This window comes from Phoxinus phoxinus (assembly GCF_949152265.1).
Source record: "Phoxinus phoxinus genome assembly, chromosome: 25".
Classification (NCBI taxonomy): domain Eukaryota; kingdom Metazoa; phylum Chordata; class Actinopteri; order Cypriniformes; family Leuciscidae; genus Phoxinus; species Phoxinus phoxinus.
Window position 1 is genome coordinate 24,130,912 of NC_136900.1, and position 22,605 is coordinate 24,153,516.

General features: G+C 37.1%; 1 protein-coding gene across 6 annotated transcripts in view; it reads left to right on the forward strand.

Annotated features, from left to right (window-relative positions):
• Positions 1-909: 909 nt before the first annotated feature.
• The window catches only part of rassf7a (Ras association domain family member 7a), a 64,557-nt gene continuing 42,861 nt past the window's right edge, over positions 910-22,605 (forward strand). For 3 of the 6 annotated variants that reach the window (XR_013796632.1, XM_079604664.1, XM_079604667.1), the window contains exon 1: positions 910-1,077. The gene's annotated coding sequence lies outside the window, so the exon portion shown is untranslated. Of the gene's footprint in view, positions 1,078-10,276; positions 10,718-22,605 lie in introns of those variants that run through there. The other 3 variants (XR_013796633.1, XM_079604666.1, XM_079604669.1) reach the window with 2 other exon arrangements.

The following is a 22,605-nucleotide window of genomic DNA, read 5'->3' on the forward strand; positions in this document are numbered from 1 at the left end:
CGAAATTGGCACTTAAAATAAACGAGAATGGAAAAAAAGAGGCCATTTTAAATAAGTAAAAAATTAAACATTAAGTAGTTAGTGCAAATTGTACATGTTCTGAGTGCTTTTGGGTTAAGAGAAGATGAAATCATAATCAACTAATGTTTTATCTTGTGTAATAGGTTTACGATTTAAAAACTTACATTTATGAATATAAAATCTACATAGGAAAATAATTAGGTTTATTAAAAAGCAGGCATTTGAATCTGCTTTTTTTAAAAATCCCAAAATAAAAGTTTTGGGATTCATTGAGAAATTTTGCAAGATATTGCTTGAGATAAACAAACTACCATATTTCCAAAGTTGCAGAGTATAAACTGCACGACCGAAAAGTTTCAGTGTCATTCTGACAGAATTATTATTTTTCTGACAGGGTATAAATATTATGAATTAATTTAAAATATATTTATTTTACCTTTGTTGTATGAATCATATATTTTTTCCAATTTAAATTATCAAATAAGTCCAGTCCAATATGAGATTGCTGGATCATGGGCAGATAAAATGTTCTCAAGGAATAGAACTCTTACTTTATAATTTCTTCCTTTATTCCCCAGTAAAACATATCTCATCACCAATAGGTGTGCTAACAGGTTCAGGCGAAGATAAAGAACCTAAAGAGAGAGTTTTTTGTTTTTTTGTTTAAAGCATGAGTATGCCAGATGCAAATTGCATCTGGCATACTCATGCTTTTCAAAAAATAAATCATGCAATAGCAAACATAACTGTGGCAAACTCTTTGGGAGTTACTAGTATAGGCTATATTATATTCTGAAAGAAATTCTGCAAACCTAAAAAAAAAAAAAAAAAGACCGTTATTAAAGAGCTGTTTTACATGAAATGGAGATTATTGCTATGCACCGATATCGACGCGACGCACGCACAAACCCTTTTGATTGGTCGACAGGCGTCGACGTCACGATTCTATCACGCGACTGACGCGAGCGTTGCGTTCACAGTGGAAGAGTTGTTGTGAGTTTGTGTGGCGTCGTGTTGCTTGGACGAAAAAGTGCGGGAAAATGCATTGCGTCAGTGGTAAGTATATATGCACATTCTTAATTTGCTATAGGCTAATCTTTGAATGAAGTTTGCACGTTGGAAGCAAGATGGCTTTACAAAACAAACCTATATACAGTTAAACTAACTCTCCAGACGCTTCTGGTTGTCATGCGTCACACATCCATGTTGTTAAGATGATGAGTTCCACCTGCTAGGAAACTGAACATCCTCCATTAAATTCAACTTGACACCTGCTGGGTAAAAAAATACTGTAGAAAAAAAGAGGCTCTGTCAGTTTTGAGAAAAGATGCAGCATTTGTTCTATGTATGTAACTCAGTGACATTTGATTTTCATTTATTTGTTTAGTAAATTGAAATACACGTTTGTGGATTAATCTGGACTAGTAGTGTAAACCATGCTCTGCTCATCATCCACTAAATGCATTCAAATTGGGATATACAGCAGACTTATGTAAATGTTTGTAATCAGTGCTAAGCAAGAGAGGAATATTACTATAACTGAATTGAACTCGCATGTCTGCGTTATGTGCATGCAGAAAACCCATCACTGTCATGCAGTGGCGCCTCCAGAAATTTTTCATAGGGGTGGCCAGATGGGGCCACTTAAAATCTTGGGGTGGCACACCAAAACTATAAACCATAATTTCAGAATTTTCAGAACTGTTGTAGTAATTCCCATACGGAAATGTAATATATGACATATCCCTATATCGCTAGTGACGCCGTCATATATGTTAAATATAAGACAATATATTGCTATCACATATACACATATCTCTACATATATGTTGATATAGGTTTTTAACATATATAAATTTGCCATATTAAATGAGTATATTGACATATATTAATATGATGTATATGATTATTATTTATATAATACTGTATGTTTTGACCATATATGTCACCGATATGTTTAATTTATATATGCCAAACTATTTACTATTTATTTCAAGTCTACAGATCAAGTCTACATATCCACATTTCATTTCAATTTCTATCTCATTTTCGAATCTTTTATAAATAAAATTTATTATTTATTATTATTATACCTCTTCTTGACCAGCTCATAAAAACAAAACAAATACTACACAAATTCTATTTGAAAACTGATAATTATATAGGCCTATGTGACATGTATGTAAAAAAACACTATTATACATACATCAAATATATGGGCTGGTTTTATGTCAATTGTTCCATTTTCTAATAGGTTTTATATATGGGTATATATATTTTTTATTTGTGGATATATTTCATATATGTATATTTCATATACCTAGGCTATGTACATATATTACATTTCCGTATGGGATAAACCGGCCTGAAGAAAACTATCAGAAAGACTTAAGGAAACTCCTACTGATATAACGTTACTTTGGTTTATTATTGTGTTATATTCAACGGACAGTGTTCACAAGCAGGTTAATAATAATACACACACTCCATTTCATCATTGCAAATAACACATATGACTCGACTGACAAAACTAGGAACTAACAGACACATGAATTAAACTTGTGTGTAGTTTATAAAGTCCAACCTTGCACTTGAAAACAATCTAAACTCTGTTTTTATGACGCAACTCTTATTGATGCGACTTACCAGCAGCGAGAGATGTAAGACTCTGCTGGTGGTGACGTAGCTCCGCCCGCAATATCACGCACACAAATTCGAGTGATGCAACAGCCAATGTCGAGTTTTCCCAATTAATGCATGAATTTAACAGCATTATTTAAACTCTGTTACACATATACATGCACCAGCTAACGACGTTAGCTAGGTAACTCTTGTCAAAACATGTCAAAGACGTATTAAAAAGCTGTTGTAACAGTATACTGTAACCATTTGGCACTTAAAAAGCAAGTCACGACACATAATTCCCCGTCTTCTTTTACTAAAGAATATTTTTTACTTATTTACTTACCGGTAGTCTTCGTCTTCTTTCTTAACTTCTTTTAAAATTGTTGACCGACGGGCACGCGCTGACCTGTTGCTGTCTGAGCGCGCAACAGCGGCATGTACGGAGGGGCGGGGGAGGGGCGGGGGAGGGGCGGGCTACTGTGTGCGATCGAAAGTCTAGATCAGCTTGCCTGCCTGGCTGTGCATTAGGGATGAAATGCATAACTGATGCTACTAAAATTTATACTGGCCAGTGGGGTGGCCAGTGGGGTGGCCAGGAGTCGGCCAGGGGTGGCCACGGCCACCCCTGGCCACCCCCTGGTGGCGCCACTGCTGTCATGGAGCTTATTTGTGGTAATGATAGCAGTGCCTTGTTCTAGCTGTGATGTGATGCTTTCTGTCATGTCAGTTGTGCAGTCATTACTTAGGCTATGTGACAGGTGAGTCATGAGGAGATTATATCTTTGATATGATGTACACACACACACACACACACAAGATGAAGTCTCTCCAGTCGTCATTTTGAAGGCACATAACCAGACTGATACTACTAATCTAATACCTCTTTTATTAGATGCTTATGGTTGCAGAATACATTTATGATGGGTGACAAATTCAATAAAATATGTTATTTTGACAATGCTAATTATAATTGAAAACTTTTCGTTTTGCATGACGCTTCACCCACGCCAATAGATGTCAGTAGAGAGTTCAAGATAACTGAGGTATAATATTACTCAAGGTAATGGTTCCAAATCAAGGGGGTAATCCATCAGCCGCCATTGGCTAGCAGACCATCACCTGCTGTTAGCATGCCGTTGACTCCCATTCATTTTGGCGTCACTTTGACAGCGAATAACTTTACATCTGAGGCATTTAAAGACTCCATTTATCCATTTATTTCTAAAGAAACTAGGGATGTCAACGATTAATCGACGATCGATTAATTTTCGATAATACATTTACAACTTCTCGATCATCGATTAAGCAGGTCATGCGCGTGCGCGCTGCTCAACCGCGAAACAAAGCGAGCGCGTTTTGTTTGGGACCATTGTACACCTTCATTATTATGACTAAGTTTTCGTGTTCATTCGCAGCCTTTTGTTTTGTGCAAATGTAAGTTGTAATATTGTGTTTATTTTGTGTATGCCTATCTATATCTGATTTATCTTATATTGGATGCATCCCTTGAATTAACGCTGTAGTGGGTGTGATCAGCTTCAGCGCGCGCAGCTCAAACGCATGGTATGCCGGTATTTGAAATGCATATCATACATGAAATTGAAACTGGTATACACTAGGGATGGCGAAAACTAAAAAATGTCTTGACCGACCACCGAGCCTCATTAGCCGGTTGAAACCGGTTAACCGATTCGTTTAAAACCAGTTTAAAATATGGTAGGCTATTTAAAATACTAGCCATTTCGAGCCGCACCTGCAATTTCGCAACTTAGTCGCATCTCTCCGCCGCTCTGCCTCGCGCTCACACACACACACACACACACACACACACACACACGCGGCGCCCTTCCACTCACGTCACTTTTCAATCCCCTACAGCGTGAAACATGAGTCCCGCAAACGCGCCGCCGAGGAGCTTGTATGTAATCGGAGGACAAACGCCTCCTTAGTTTCGAAATGGTTTGGGTACAAGGTGATCGCGTTGAAAATAAAGGCGTTTGTCTAGCGTTAGATGCTCATTTGAAACATTGCCGCGGCTCATTTAAGAAAATGACAGCTCCGAAGAGACGCCGCTTTAGTTTGAGGTAGTGCTAACAATAATAAAGAAAGATGATGATCATCGTCACCTTATCTGTTACCACTGAAATGTAGATGTAATGTATTTTCATATTTAAGCGCTGGAGTATCACACAAGTTGCAACTTACATCTGTGTCGTCTTTGTTGGTGAAATGGTCCCACACACTACTCTTCCTCACACACACACTACTCTTCCTCGCACGCTTCCTCCTGTCGTCTGCCCTGCTCTAACCTCGAGTGTGTTAGCCTGTAGCCTTTACTGTTCGCAAACCTTGTGAGCGCGCAAACCGAAACGCTGTGACCTCGCGCCAAATGTTTTTATTGGTTTATTAAATACAAACAGGCGAGTTATGAAAAATTGAGTGTGAGGGATTTGTTCACTTCACACAAAAATATCTTGGAATGAGACGGCAAACTGTAGTAGCGTTTAGTCCACTGTCTATAATAGCCTAATTTAGAGATCACTTCTTTTTTCTTTTTTTTTTACCAACTACCAACAACTTTGATCGGTTAACGTTGATACGGTCAACCATCAGTCAAACGGTCATCGGTTAAAGGATTAGTTTTAGTTCACTTTAAAAAAAACTTTTGCTGATAATTTACTCACCCCGATGTCATCCAAGATGTCCATGTCTTTCTTTCTTCAGTCGAAAAGAAATGAAGGTTTTTGATGAACACATTTCTCCATATAATGGACGTCAATGGGCCCCAAACGGTTCAAGGTCCAGATGACAGTATCAGCGCCGCTTCAACGGGCTTTAAACGACACCAGACGATGAATACGGGTCTTATCTAGCGAAACCATCGTCATTTCAAAAATAAATAAAAAAGTTTAAGTTTTATAAGCACAAGCGCTCGCCTTGCTCTGTTCTGTGATGCGCGTTCGTGACGTCACGTAATACACAATTACGCTGTAAAGGTCACGCTTGACGAGTCAGTGTTTACACATGTGCGGAAGGAGGACCATACACACATATTCAAATGTCTTTGTGTCAGTTTATCGTTTAAAATGCCCATCTCGTGTGTGTATCCTGGTGTTGGAATATTAAAAAGCCTAAAAGAAAATTTTCGTCAGGACAGAAATGTTTTACTCTTCATAGAAGCGTGACCTTTACAACGTAACTGTGTATTACGTGACGTCACGAACGCGCATCACAGAACAGAGCAAGGCGAGCATTTGTGCTTATAAAACTTAAACTTTTGTATTTATGTTTGAAATGACGATCGTTTGGCTAGATAAGACCCGTATTCATCGTCTGGTGTCGTTTAAAGCCCGTTGAAGCGGCGCTGACACTGTCATCTGGACCTTGAACCGTTTGGGGCCCATTGACGTCCATTATATGGAGAAATGTGTTCATCAAAAACCTTCATTTCTTTTCGACTGAAGAAAGAAAGACATGGACATCTTGGATGATTTCGGGGTGAGTAAATTATCAAGTTTTTTTAAAAGTGAACTAATCCTTTAACATCCCTAGTATACACCCCAGCACTACTATTGCTACTAGACTATTGGCAATGGAAAATGGATATTTTTTGCCCATTTTATCAATGCGCCTTATTTGTAGTATTTCTGCAGTCATAATATATCTGTTGCAATAGCATTCCTCGCACGCCCTCCTCCCCAAACGTGATTTACCATGTTCTTTCTGGATGGAGTGGGCCAGTTTTTGGCGGACATGGGAATCAAATAAGTGTCTGTCTCTCCTCCTGCGAAACCTCTTCAGTTCACAGTGACTCATCTGTCCAGCTGCTAGATGGATCGGGAACAAAAAGAGCTTATGTACCATCTGGAGATAGCGCATACTTCTTCACATCACACACACATAGGCTTAACTATTCCTCGTGAGTTATGCCTCCACTTTACGTTTTCATGAGAGAAATATGTTGAGAATTACAACTTAAAGATCCTGAAACACAATCTTTGATTATTGCATTGCTTTTTTTGATTGTTAAACATTCTCATGATCGAAGCGGGGCAGTTCGGAAGAAAGGAATGAGCATTGAAAAATCGTTTGAAGTGATATCCTTTTCGAGTCACAGAGCTTTATAAAAGGAAATGGGTATTGTCTTTGGCATTTGTACCAATTAAAAGGGTGGTTGATTTATGATTTCACTTTTTTAACTTTAGTTAGTGTGTAATGTTGCTGTGACAACATCTGCAAAGTTAAAAGTTCAAAGCAAAGGGAGATATTTTCTTTTAAAGAAATTGCTTTTTAAGGACTACAACAAACGGCTGGTAGAGACTACACAAGCTTCCTCTCAGGTTAGTGACATCACAAACCCTAAAAATTTACATAAACCCCGCCCCCGGTAATGTGATTTATAGATTATCATGACAGAATATGCTAATCAATGACTAACAGGGGTAGGGAACGTCGGTCCTGGAGAGCCACAGCCCTGCAGAGTTTAGTTCCAACCCTAATCAAACACACCTGAACCAGCTAATCAATGTATTTTGGATCATTAAGGCTACAATCAGGTGAGTGTTTTTCAGGGTTGGAGCTAAACTCTGCAGGGCTGTGGCTCTCCAGGACCGACGTTCCCTACTCCTGGACTAGAAGATAACTACACAAGCTACATAAATTCATCAACTAACCATTCAGAAATGTTGTTGTTGTTGTTGTTGTTGTTCACTTCTTGAGTCTCTCTATCGTTGTCTGACTCCAGTTTGAACATAAAAGGCTAAAAGTTTTTGAGATTTTCAGTGCATGTCTGTGTGAGGATGTAATCGAAGCTCCGCCCCCTGTGCCGGGAGCAGCAGCTCATTTGCATTTAAAGGGACACACAAATGGTCAGTTTTTTCTCACCCTCAAAAAGTGAAAATTTTAACATGCTATATAAAAATATCTGTGGGGTATTTTGAGCTAAAACTTCATATACACACTCTTGGGACATTAAAGACTTATTTTACATCTTGTGAAAATGGCATTATACCACCCCTTTAAAAAAAAGAAAGAAACTAATACAGTTAAATGAGTAATTCACCCAAAAATAACAATTGTGTCATCATTTACTCACCCTCATGTCACTCCACATAATACATAAAATGCAATTGATATGTACAGTGTCTTGAATGCACCTCTTTAATGAAAAACAAGTTTTAAATTTCTGACTTAAAATTCAATTTGATATTTTTTGGGGGTATAAAATAAAAAGTGTGAAGATGATACTGTCCTGATCTGTCTTGATAACATAATTAAGCAAAAAAAAGCCTCATTAAAAGGATGAAATGATCGCGGGAAAAACTATTAAGGGACCATTCACTCCCACACATAAATTTGCACTCCTCTGAACTGCTTTTACAATGTTTTAAATGTGAAATGAAGCAGACAGATGTGTTTTAACATTCGGTTTGCGTTAAAATTAGTTTGAAAAAAATACATTTCCACACATTTGTACATTCCACTGCCCTGTTTTTAAACATAATGTTTCCTCTGTGAATGGCCTTTAAGTAGTTTGGATTAATAATAATATTATTATTATTATTACTGTGTGTCAAGGTCAATAAGTCTCTTAAAATATCAGATAACTGAACTTTTTATGAGTTAAGCTCAGTTGTAAATATGTCACATTTTGTCATATGGTACAACCCCTTAAAAAGCTAATTATATTTATGAATTAATAATTCATATTCGTGAAAATACTTCTTACTTTTAGTAAACTTTACTTAAACTCCAAACTTTACTTGCAGGTTTGGAATGATATATATATTATTTTTTTTGGGTGAACTATCACTTTATGAACAGGTTTAATAGTAATTGAGCTTAGCCTCATATGCAAATATTGGTATAAATCAGTATTAATATGTCTATCTGTCCTGTTCTCCTTGAAATTTTCAAGGTTGTGTCTTTTTGTGTCTGCGTTATTTGCATTTTTGTCTCAGTAAGATCAATTAAAGAAAAAAATGCATCCCTTTTTACAAACTGACAATTTGCACCAGAGATGAACTTTTATGTTTTATGGACCGTAATATTGCTCTATGATTGCATCAGAGTCACCGCAATGTTTGTAGGGCACTTATGAACATGATGAACCTCGTGATATTACAGCATGAACACAATTGAAGAGAAATTGTTTTATAGTTTGAGGGAGCGTTGTTGTTATACCTTCATGATTCTGAAGTGCGTTTTTTTTTGAACATCTTATCAATCATAAGATACACTTTACAATACATTTTCTTTTTATGTTAACCAACCCACCCAAGAACAATCCCCACCTGTTGCACCAATACACATAATAATTAGAAAAACATGTTTAGAACAAAAATGTACACTGTAAAAAAAGCTTAGTTGACTCAACTTAACTAAGTCAAGTAATCTTGTTGCTTTGACTGAGTTAATTTGAGTCAACTTATAGTGTCAAGTTTATGCATCAATTCGGGTTTTATATGGCAAGCCGTTTTAGCTTTTATTCATTTCCAGGATATGAATTCTGGATATCAACAATTCAATTTTCACTAGTTAAAATTAAAGTTATTGATATCAGGAATTACATTTCCACTAGTAACAATGCAAATTCTTGATATCAACAATTACATTTTTACTAGTTAAAATGTTAATTCTAGATATCAAGAATTTAATTATTGATATCTGTAATTGTATTTTCACTTGTGAAATGTCACCATAGGCTGCCATTCAAAATCAATTGTTGATATCAATTCCAATTTCACACATATCAGAAATACAATTCTTACTAGTAAAAACCTTTATTTTTGATATCAAGAATTCAGTTGTCACTAGTTGAAATGTCTATTCTTGATATCAACAATTGAATTGCTACTAGTAACAATGTTCATTTTTGATATCAATAATTCCATTTTCACTAGTGACAATGTTAATTTCTGATATCATGAATGTGATTGTTACTAGTAAGAAAGCCAATTTAGATATCTGAAATATTATTGATATCATAAATACATTTTCAGATATCAAAAATTAAAAATGTTACTAGTAGCAATTCAATAGTTGATATCAAGAATAGACATTTTAACTAGTGACAATTGAATTATTGATATCAGTAATTCACATTTTTACTAACAACGTAATTATTGATATCAAAAATTATATTTCTACTAGTAAGAAATAAATTCTTGATATCAACAATTGATTTTGAATGGCAGCCTATGGTGACATTTCACTAGTGAAAATAAATATAATTACAGATATCAACAATTACAATATTGATATCAAGAATTCATATCCTGGAAATGAATAAAAGCTAAAACGGCTTGCCATAGTTTTGAAGTGTAATAAACTTGACACTATAAGTTGACTCAAATTAACTCAGTCAAAGCAACAAGATGACTTGACTTAGTTAAGTTGAGTCAACTAATCTTTTTTTACAGTATATTACTCTGAAATTGAGATTAGAGAGGGATCCACCTTCCTAATTTAGTCCAGAACCGGTTGCCAGATATCAAAAAAATGTATAGGGGTCTGTAGTACCTTATTTTTTCCATGGTCCGATTGTATAAAAGATCAAAGAGCCACTGAAGTGTGTTTTTAACCTCTTTATTAAAGTGTGGTTTAACAGTTATTGCATCAATGGGAAAAGAATGTGTTTTGACAGATTCTCAGTGATTGTTAAAGGTCACTGGTTTTGCTTGGCTGAAGGAATGGCCCCTAAACAAGCATGAAGTTGGTGCCTCACCATGGTGGGATCGCTCGCCGCTTGATTCTTTTGTGACTCTTCCAAGCGTCCATTCCTCCCCCAAATGCCCCGGCAACTCCTGCCCACCCCAACCCCGCTCATGTTTTGTGTGCTGCTCAAACACTGGTCATGTGACTTTCGTCCCAACACAATCGCAGTGCCTCGCCATTGGCCGGTGGCTTTGAAAGAGCATCAGTCTCCATGGTGACGGAATGGCGGCACCACTTCAGATCGTCTCCGGGCCCCTCCTGACGCTTCACACGGACTCTCACGTACCACATCAGGTGGCCTCAACCGTCTCGCGGCCTCAGACGAGTCTTGCACTTTCTAAAGATAGCGTTATAGGTGAGTAACCTGTTTTTATGGGCATGTGGCTTCATTTTTCAATGTCTTGAAGTTTCATGCAAACTTGTGGGGTGTAAACATATGTTACTTACAAAATTATATTTTACCCATAATTTTGGGTAAAATATGGACAAACCCAAACTTTGGGTTAAACATGTAGTGTAAAAATGTAACCCAATGGCTGGGTTTGTCCATATTTGACCCAAAATTGGGTTGAAACAACCCAGCATTTTTTAGAGTTTAGATTTGCAAGAGTTTGAAAGAAAAAAAAGTAGATTTTTAGCTGCGCTGTTTTATTTAAGAGATGTTTGTTTTTTTCACATCACAAAAGTGCTTTTCTTATTACGCAAGTTGTTCTTGGTCATGCTAATTAGTCTTTTTTGTGTGTGTGTTACCATGGTAATGTAATTTAGTCAAATGTTCTTCAGGGAGACGAGGTGAATTCAGGAAACACTTCTTGATGGTGTTTCTCTGTAAAGTTTCCGTGTTTTATAGCGTTGAATGAGATATTACGGTGCGGTGGTTTAGTATTTTTATGTTTTAGTCTTTCCTGTTTTATTGGAGGTCCTGTTGTTGCCTCCAAAATGTATGAATGTCATTGCATTAGATAAATCATATGAAACCAAGTGGCATCTGAAAACAAATGCGGCAAGAACAATCTCACAACAATTTTTACTATCTTGATTTACCCAATGCATATGATCTCATTTGTACGGTTTGGGAAGATCTGCTCTTTTCGGCGTGGATTTAGGAGTTGTTTTTCCCCACTTACACTGTAAAAAATAATGTAACCTCTCCAAGTCAAAATATTCTAGTGACCGGTCACATCTAAATTTTTAAATTGGCCCAAGTGAAATTCTGTCAAATAAATTGAATTAATTGTTGCAATAGTCTGTTAACATTGGCTCAATGAGAAATAATATGTCAGTCTAATTAAAAATTTTAGATGAGACCAGTCACTAGAAAATTTTGACTTGGGGATGTATTTTTTTTTTTACAGTGTACAAATCATGGTCCCGAGGTCATTTGTAAAGGATATGATTTTAAAAATGTATGTGATGCACTTTTGAATCCGATGGTGATTGTGTCATCCTCGCTAGATGTGTCCGTCATATTGAACATCAGTATATCTGTTGTATATTTTAAAACCAACAAACTTCTCATTGTGAAGTGTTTTGTTTTAAAAGTGCTCACGTTATATTTCTTTAAAGGGGTGGTGTAATGCCCTTTTCACAAGATGTAAAATAAGTCTCTGATGTCTCCAGAGTGTGTGTGTGAAGTTTTAGCTTAAAATGCCCCACAGATATTTGTATATAGCATGTTAAAATAGTCACTTTTTGGGGGTGAGCAAAAACGCACCGTTTTGTGTCTGTCCCTTTAAATGCAAATGAGCTGCTGCTCCCGGCACAGGGGGCGGAGCTTTACCTTACACACATGCACTGAAAATGTCAACAACTTTTAGCGTTTTATGTTCATACCGGAGTCAGACAAAGATGGAGAGACTAAAGAAGAAGTGACAACATGTAGAAGAACAGGACATTTCTGAATGGTTAGTTGATGAATTTATGTAGCTTATGTGTAGTTATCTTAGTCACTGATTAGCGTATATCATGATAATCTATAAATCGTGTTCTGGGGGCGGGGTTTATGTAAATTATAGGGTTGGTGATGTCACTAACCCGGTAGGAATGTCGTGTAGTTCCTACCAGCCGTTTGTTGTAGTTCTTAAAAAACGATTTCTTTAAAAGCAAATATCTCCCTTTGCTCTGAACTTTGAGCGTTGTAACTTTGCAGATGTTGTTTATGATCAAACAGCAACATTACACACTAACTACAGTTAGAAAAGACAAATCATAATTAACCACCCCTTTAAAATAAATGGCACTTGATTTTTTTATATTTTTTTTTAGATATGACTGACTTTTGGGCACACAGTTTATGTGCAATGTTACATCATTCTTTTGAATATCGATGACTGAGGATGTAAGTCCTTGTTGAATGACATGGCATCATTACTGATTTCAATCCTGAAATTCCTGTTGACCTGTTGCCCTCAGGAGCGATTCCTCGTCTGGAATCCTCCCAAAATACTGTCATTTACACAAACCGGCCTTTATTATCCTCTCTCTGCCACCTAGAGCGTTCCAGAAGCCTGACAAAGCTTCATTCATACTGAAGATGTGCTGGCTACAACTCCGTAACATCTGTTGGAAATGTTTTGAAATGTGTAGGACATTTTGGGTATCTGGATCTACAAATGAATAACAAGACTAATTTCTAAGAAATGGAAAAAAAACATCTTTATATATATATGTCTGTAGCTCTTAGATGGTGATGAAGGATGAAAGTGAAATGTTTTGAAAGCGTCATTGTTCTCTTGTGTTTGGATATCTGTCAGACAGAGCTGGGGGGCTTTGAAAGATGAGTCCCTTTGTTTCTTGTGCCACATGACCCCTCAGGCTCATGACAGGTGATTTTGTTCATACCCCTCTTCCTGAGCTTTTGAAAGCCTTTCTGACAGAAAAGAAAAACAACCGGCCCACCCAAAACCGCACCTCCAAATGCTGTACCTCTCGCTGGAGACGTGACCTTGAAGTGCTTAACGCTGTTTTACGGTCTTACAGGCCCAGAGAACTCCAGATAGCTCGTTGTTTTTAACAAGACAAGCATATGTTGTCATTTCTCATACTTGTGGTCAGGGATTTGCTGGTCTTAGCTGGTCTCCCAGCACGGCCAAGCTGGTGTTATCTGGTTGGCCAGCTGGTCTCCAAACCTTAAAAATACCTAAAACCAGCAAACAGACTATAGATTGGCCCAGGCTTGGACATCAGCGAACTATTTGCTGCTTATGTTTTTATGAAAACCTAGATGTATTTTTATTTTTAGCATTCTTTGAGTATGCAAAAAAAAAAAAACGAATAGATAACGAACATTTATTTGAAATAAATTTCTTTAATGTCACGTTTGATCAATTTAATGCACTTTTACTTAATAAAATGATTAATTTATTTCTAAAAACAACAACAAACTAAAAATGTAATGACCCATATGAATGGTAGTGTGTATGGACACTAATGGCGCTTTTCCACTGCACAGTACCAGCTCGCCTTGGCTCGCCTCACCTCGACTCGACTCGCCTCTGTTTGGTTTTCCACTCTGTAAAAGTTGTACCAGTACCTGCTTCCAGGTACTTTTTTTCGTATCACCTCCGGCGAGGTTCTAAGCGAGCCGAGGCGAGCTGAGGCGATACTAAAACGTGACGTGACACACGGGAGACTGCTGATTGGTCAGCGAGAATCGTCACTATTCACTGCGCCATCATTGCACCCGCCAGACGGAGTATCCTGAATAACAGCGGCATTTTTAAATAGTTTTGCCAGAGATTGCGTGATATACCCATTACTAATATTATGTAAAACAGCATACACTCGATTTCCTCCATTGTCCTGTGTGTGTGGGTAGCGGGTGTATGTCGCGTCGCTATGACGACCACCAGGTACTATTGTGGAAGTACTATGCAATGGAAAACGGAGCGAAACGCGAGCCGAGACGAGACGAGCTGAGACGAGCTGAGTCGAGTCGAGCTGGTACTGGTAATGGAAAAGCGCCATAAGTGTAGCAACATGAGATATATGGATGTTAGTCAGATGAGATTTAACATTTTTATTTTTACAGAAAAAACTGGCAATAATTGTATGCCTTAACACTCATCTTTGATCACCAAAATTACACGTTTAAAATTGTTTTCCTTGAAAAAAATGTCTTCATAGTTTGAATGTAACTCTCCCTTGCCTCATTTAGTATGCGATTCTATGAATATGCAAATTAGCCCCGCCTCCACTCACTCACTCCAGCTCGTTGACGATCACACCTTGATCTGATTGGTTACAAGGTAGTTTGTGACGTCAAATTCTTATGCACATAACTGATAAAAAAAAAACTAAGTAGAAACTTTATTAAAACGATAAACCATAAAATGTGAAGTGTCAAACAGGGATAATTCTGGTTGATAATGTAAATATTCCCTTTATGGCAGATTAACAGTAAATAGTAAAATTATTTAAATTTGTCTATATAAATTTACACAAAAAAAAAACTAAATTAACTAATTTTAAAGTAAATTCATGCTTCACAACATTGTAATGTGCAGAATGAAAATATTCATCTTGAGATTTGCCAAAGATAGCAGATTTCTTTTTAAATATTATATTTAAGTAGAAGCAAAGGTCATTTAAATGTAGAAATAAGCATTCACAAAACTGGAAAAAAATCTCCCGTTTTGACCGATATTGTACAGATATATTGTTCATCCCTAAAACTATCAAAGACCGGATAGAAGTCCATTTAGATTCTGGTTTACCGTTCAGATGCAACTTTGGTCACGTGTAAAATATCTGCCAAGATACAGTTAATCAGGAGAAAAAGTTATTAAGGCCAAAAAATCATCAGCAATTAAATGAGCAGCAGGTGAACATAATCATTTATTCTTTTACAGAGAAAATGACTCGATATTCTTTCAATCTCACTGTGAATCTGACAAAATCATCAGTTATAAATGTGTAACTACAGTTTGTTTTTCAACTTTGGTTTGAGGAAATAAACTAAATAGTGGCATGAAAGTTCAGATTGAGTTTGTATTATCTGGGTATTATAGACTTTTGTGGTTCTGAGTGTTTTAGTGCAAGCTTAACTTCTATTGAAAGATGAATATTTCTACAAACTCTTAGATGTTGTTGAATATAATTAGCTTTGAGTGTGCGTTTAAAATAGACCTGAAACTCAAGCCGTTTTGTATTGTCTTTACCCTAAGGAGAAAGGAGAACACTTTTATTGTTGACAATGTGATTTAGGGCTTTTCTTTACTGAGTTATTGGAGTTTAACTGCAAAATGAGAAGTGTAAGTTGCACTGCACACAAATCCCAGCAAATGACAAAGAGCTCTGTCATCATGTGGTGACCGTAATGACAGAGTTGGGCTATATTTAACCGCGCCGCCTATAAACAACAGTCAAGCAGTGCTACCTTGGTTTGTTTCTGCGTTCACTTCATCCTGCACTTGATGCCAAAGCTGAGCATTGCATCTTGTGGAGAAGCTTTATATGCATGTGTGTATAAATCACTGTTACTAAACAAGATTGCATTTTAAAGCATCATAAGTTTCCTCCTGACTGAAAGATTGTTCCAAACCATTTTGGATTTTGCTTTTCTGTATATTTTTCTTTGCTTCAAAAGAAAATTGATTCCAGTTCTGACGTTAAAGCTTAAGATGAGATGCTATAATATGCACAAAAATACACTCTGGGTCAAGAGTGTGTGTATTAAAACACATGTGCCAAGTTATTATAAATGCATTATAAATATATTCACCTTGATTTTGAAAAACTTGCATTGCCATTTTAAAGGCACATTTAAATAAATGACTCAAGTAAAAAGTTTAATAAAATGTATTAAAAACTTTTCTTTTTTTTTTTTTTTAAGTATTTTTGTGCATTTGATGGACTTGATGGTGGTGAGATCAGATCTCTGTGTGGAGCACCGGCTGTTGTCAGACTCCTTATTTATACAAAAATCTCACTATAATTACAATTAATGGCAAAAGGATTGTTTAAAAATGTAAATGATATCTCCTACTGACACACTACAGCAAAATATATAAATAACTGGCTTAAAACTATTTTAACGTGCCTTTTGCACAGTAGTGTGTGTGTGTATGTGTGTGTGTGTACGCACGTAAGTATGTATACATATAAATACAGTATATGCGTATATATGTATGAGTGAATTCAGTTTGGTTGGGACACATTTTCCAAGGCGCATTTTTTTCCCATCTCAATGGCAAAAAGTTTCCCATGCAATCACCCTAAATTCCCCATATATATATATATAGATGTTTTTCTTCGTTCCTTCCTCTTTCTTCATTATGTGAAAGAAAAAGACAGAAGACCGTACACCACAAGACCGCTCATACCATTTAAAACCACAACCTGTTCACACAATGTTGGCATGCCTGTTCAGATTATGGGCTGCTTTCTTTTCTTTTCTTTTCTTTTTTTTGTATCCTTCTGTCAAGGTCAGATTGTTTTGTTAAACACAAATGTTTCACTTGAAGAGCGTCTCTCTCTTGAAGAGCTTTGTCAGATATTTGTAATAAGAAAGATACATGTTCATAGCCTTTCCAAAAATGGTTATCGAAGCCATATATGTGCAGTTAAGGGAATAGTTCACGCAAACAAGAAAATCTCACCATTATGTTGTTCCAAACCTGTATGACTTTCTTTCTTCCATGAGACACAAAAAATAGTTGTTGTTTTTTGGGTGTAGTTAGTAAGGCCATGTTCATCCAGATGGTCTTGACAGCAAAAAAAAAAAAAAAAAAACACACATGAAATTGGATTTTTTTTTTTACAACTGATTCAATGCACATATGGAAGTAGTTTTAAATGCGATTTCAATCAGATTTTTACAGATGTGACTCAATCTGGACACTCTGGCTGTTCAAATTGGATTTCAAATTGTCTTTTGCAGCACTCTTAAAGGAAATTTTTAAGTTAATCTTGATCGTTATACCTTTGTGAGTTCTGTCTATAGAAGAAAAACCCGAACCGGATTGGTGTTTGCAACACGGAGCTGCTACCGCTAATGCCCAGAGCTCACTCAGCTAACGGCAGTTATGAGGCATATTCATAAAGAGTGTTTCTGTGCCTCTTAACAGACACAACATGCAATTAAAATGTCTGTCCAACATGAACAGGGTCCTTACATGACAACAAGATGCGTTTAGCAACTTAGCCATTGTTTAAACTCACCTAAATAGTGTTTGAGACGGCTAGCTGTAGTCTCGCGCTGAAGTCCCGTTGTAGCCGGAGAAAGGTATTGTTGACTGAAGAGTGTGAGGCTAGTTCTTCGTCTGTATACTCGGGTTCGAATAAATAAGGACGACCATCTCTTCCATGTGTTCAAAATCTTCTTTATTCTCCATAGTTACGTTACGAACCATTTCTTCTTCATTTGTGAGCAACTCCGATCATCACTCTTCACACACACGACGCTCCTCCACACACTCTTCACACACACGACGCTCCTCCACCTGCACACACTTCTATTTACCTTTCTCCGGCTACAACGGGACTTCAGCGCGAGACTACAGCTAGCCGTCTCAAACACTATTTAGGTGAATTTAAACAATGGCTAAGTTGCTAAACGCATCTTGTTGTCATGTAAGGACCCTGTTCATGTTGGACAGACATTTTAATTGCATGTTGTGTCTGTTAAGAGGCACAGAAACACTCTTTATGAATATGCCCCATAACTGCCGTTAGCTGAGTGAGCTCTGGGCATTAGCGGTAGCGGCTCCGTGTTGCAAACACCAATCCGGTTCGGGTTTTTTCTATAGACAGAACTCACAAAGATATAACGATCAAGATTAACTTAAAAATTGCCCGGAGTTCTCCTTTAACGCAACACACAACGATAACGTCAAAGCTGGTGATAGAAATGCCAGAAGTATTCATACGGTGTTCAAACGGTATGTCCAAAGACTTGTGCATTTCCCTGTGGATGGAGGAGCTCTGCACCGCGACTCTGTGGGGCGCTTACTAAAGCAAGCAAGCCATAGCTGGTTATGTCTGGATTAGGGCTGTCACTTTACGTTCGAAAATCGATTGCACAATCGATCGGACCAACCAACCCAAGATTCGAAAATGAAAATAGGGAATCGATTTTAAAGGCCTTTTTTTTTTCTTTTTTTTTTACCAAAAAAGTTGTGTTAGTGGACAGATCAATACAATACACAGAACATGTAGGATGTTGGAAATGTCTTTTCTGTTAACCAAATGCTTTTTAATATTCGCTATTACTTCAATGCAAGTGAGCAAGCGCACCGTTGTTTGTTGCTTAGTGACGTGTGTGTTCAAGTAAGCCAGAAATGCGCAGATTCTGCGCAATACGCTGTATTTAATATATCATGATGACTCACGAGTTGCATATTTGCGCTAAATCCGCGCAGATTTGGCTACACAAACTTCCCCAGCAAAGTGAGTAAACATAGAAACACGCCAAATTGGCTCGTGATTTGACAGCGTTACCCACCAAAGTTCATTTTTACCCTCATTTGGCGGATTGGCGGGTGTTCATTTCAATCCCTGAATGTTGCACTCCTGTTTGTCATTGTGCACGAAACTTCACGCCAATAAATCATCAGAAATATTGAGGACTTGTGCGCATCTCAAGCGTCCCTCTTTACGCTCGTCCTAATGCCTGTTAGTTGTCCGTGGATTTGCCTATATTTGGTTGGAAAATGGAAACGTCTTTAGACATGGAAAATCGATTCAATGAACACTTATGTCTCAAAAATCGAACAGGATTTTTTCACAAAAGTGACAGCCCTATTCTGGATACACAAATGTTTTTTTGATCACTTGCAATTAATATTGTGGACAGTCTGCATGAAAAGATCTGATTTGAGGGAGAAAAAAATGTAGCCTAAGCCCCGTAATCATAGTGTTCAGTCAGTGTTGTGGGTTGTTGGTGTAGTTTTGAGCACAGCACACCTGTCCATGTTTTGTCCGCTGATCTAAAGAGGCTTTAGAGTGCTTCTGTCATTGGCTTCTTCAAAGTGCACCTGTGCTTTGAAAACATCTCCCGGACGAATGATGAAATCTGTTTGAGGGAAACCACTGGGTCACGTTTTATTTTATGTTGAAACAAGCTTAACCGCTGAGTGCGCTTTCTTTATGATTCTTTTACAATGCAACAAGCGGCTTTGTTTGCGAAGGGAAATGCAATGACCAGATGGATTAGGTAAGGAAGCAGTCGCGTTCCTATTCAGGCCAATCCTTTTGCGGTTGAGTTGTGTTTCCTCATAAAGTAGGTCATGTGGTTATCTCAGGCATGCTTTCTGATGTCCATAAAATCAAATGATAAACAAACAAATTGTACTCTTGAGAAATCGGTTTAAAATGATAAACTCACATGATATACCAGTTTTATTCTACAGTTTTGTGAACACATGACCTGACTAATACTGCTCGCTGTATCTCAATAACATTCTCGTTATTGGACATTTATGTTTGCCAAATTATTTAATCATGGGAGGAAAAATACATGCATTGGCAACAGAGGTGGACAAAGTACACAACTTCCTTACTTGAGTAAAAGTACAGATACTACTGGTCAAATATTACTCCGTTACAAGTAAAAGTTGTAAAGACCGATTTTTACTTAAGTAAAAGTACAGAAGTACTCATTTTTAAAAGTACTTAAGTATAAAAGTAAATGTCAATTCATTGTTTTATTATTGTTGCATGTAATAGCCAATTTACAGTCCCTTATGCCTCTGAATCTTTCGATTGAATAAGTCACTCAATAACGTCCACAATGGTTTCGGACACACAAACGGCTGTTCCCAGTTGTTTGGCTTTTAGTATGAATATATTAGCCTGGTTATCTATAAGCTAGTGTGCTCCAAAACAATGACAAAATTCACATATAGAAGACCAAACCCAACGTTGAAAATTAAAATCATGTTGACGTCAGAATCCAATGTCAGATTGACGTTAATCTCCAACGTTGGACAGACGTTGTATTGTGGTTGAAAATCGGTTGACGTCAGAAACCAACATCAGTCGAGTTCTGACCAACCAGACTTTCATTTACAACCAAACTCATCCCTGACGTTACTACTCTTTACTCAAGGACCTCGACAGAAATGTAGAGGAGTAAAAAGTACGATATTTGTATTTGTTTGTTTGTTTGTTTATTTAAAGCGGCACTCGGTAACTCTAGCCACCGCTTTGCTGATTTTCTCAACGAGCTCCCCCTACAGCTGCGGTGCGTATATTTTTCACATCACTGTCGTAAAGTCACTTGCGGCGCGCCGGCGCACTCCTCCCCCTTTCTACCGCTGCTCATGTGCTTTTGTTATGGTCGGAGCCGGTGTGGTGAACAAATGAGTCCCAGACGCACCAACTTTATCGTGTGGAGCATGTCTACCGAGGTGGGTAATACATAATACACAGTATCATTTAACATTGACATGTACATTTTGTATTCCGTAAAGCAGTTCGTGTTTCTCGCTCGTTCTCGCTTCTCACGAGACTTCCTATTTTCAACTTACCGGGACGTTAGTCCCAATGTTGCAAGGCTGGTTTTCCGCCTGGGAACGCTGGGGGGAGCGGGGAAAGTAACCATTCTCACCAGAACAGATTATTTAACCATCCAAATGATTTCTAAACGGATTTATTAAGTTGAAAATGTTACCAAGTGCACCTTTAAAAGGATCCCCATTAGCTGACCCCGAGACGACAGCTAGTCTTCCTGGGGTCCAAACAATACATACAAAACCCACCAATTACAATCACAATTACACCCAAATATATCATATATAAATACACATAAAAGAACAAGAAAAACACAAAAAATACTGATTAAAATAATAAAATAACGAAAACAACATAGCAATTTGTTGCATAGCAACATAGCAACAACATAGATATTTTTTTGTCTTTCAAATGTAGTGAAGTTAAAGTAAAAGTTTCCAGAAAAAATAATACTCAAGTACAGATACTCAAAAAGTGTACTTACGGTAAGTACAGTACTTAAGTAAATGTACTTTGTTACTGTCGATTGGCAATGATATTCAGAGTGACTCTACATCCACACCAATAGGTGGCAATACAGAGTCCAAGACTACTGTTGTATTGGCTAGCAAAATATACAAACAATTATTTGGTACACATTAAATTCACGCATTCTGAAATGGGGTTGTAACCCGAAACTGAGGGAATGTTAAGTAACCCTGACAGGACGGCTCCAGAAAGCGTGGGGGGTCTGAGACGCCGCGGGGGGGACGAGATTACAGGTTTAAGAAGTCGCCCGCAGGAATGCTTCAAAAGTGTCAGTGGAACGTAAAACAGATCAAAACTAGAGTTATTATCACCCTTAATGTTGGCCACTAAACCTCCCCGTTCACACTTTACTAAATTAGAAGAGGTTTTATTTGTCGTATAGTGCCAATGATCTCCACGTGTTCACTGCAAAAAATGCTTTTCTTACTTAGTATTTTTGTCTTGTTTTCAGACCAAATATCTAAAAATTCTTAAATCAAGATGCATTTACTAGATGAGTAAAATTACATAAGATATTAAGTCTTGTTTTCTGGGGAAATCTAAATTAAGTGAGTTTTTGCTTTAAATAAAAGCAAAATTATCTGCCAATGGGGTCAGAAAAATAATATTGTTTCTGTTTGAATTTAGATTATTTTTCTGACCCCATTGGCAGATAATTTAGCTTCTTTTTTTTTAGCAAAAACTCACTTAAAGGTAGGGTAGGTAAGAATTGTCTAAATAACTTTTTTTCAAATTGGCTTAAACTGTCTTTATATACCAATACATCATTAAAATGTAAGTACTTTGAAAAAGAGAGCATAAAAATTGAGTGACTATAGTGTATTTAATCTTCAAAAAACACGGCTCATTAATTCCTACCGGGACGAAACAAGTGATTGGCTTGCGCGACTGTCACTCTCGCCATGACTACCGCTGCTATTACTGGCTCCGCCCACGTGCGCCCGTTTTTAGGCGGGAGTGAATGGAATTAATGAGCTGTGTTTATTGAAGATTAAATACACTAGAGTCACTCAGTTTTTTATACTCTCTATTTCAGAGTACTTGCATTTTAATTATGTATTGGTATATAAAGACAGTTTAAACAAATTTGAATAAAAGTTGTTTTAGACAATTCTGACCTACCCAACCTTTAATATCTTATGTAATTTTACTCATCTAGTAAATGCATCTTGATTTAAGAATTTTTAGATATTTGGACTGGAAACAAGACAAAAATACTAAGTAAGAAAAGCATTTTTTGCAGTGTTTGAGATGCTGTTGTGT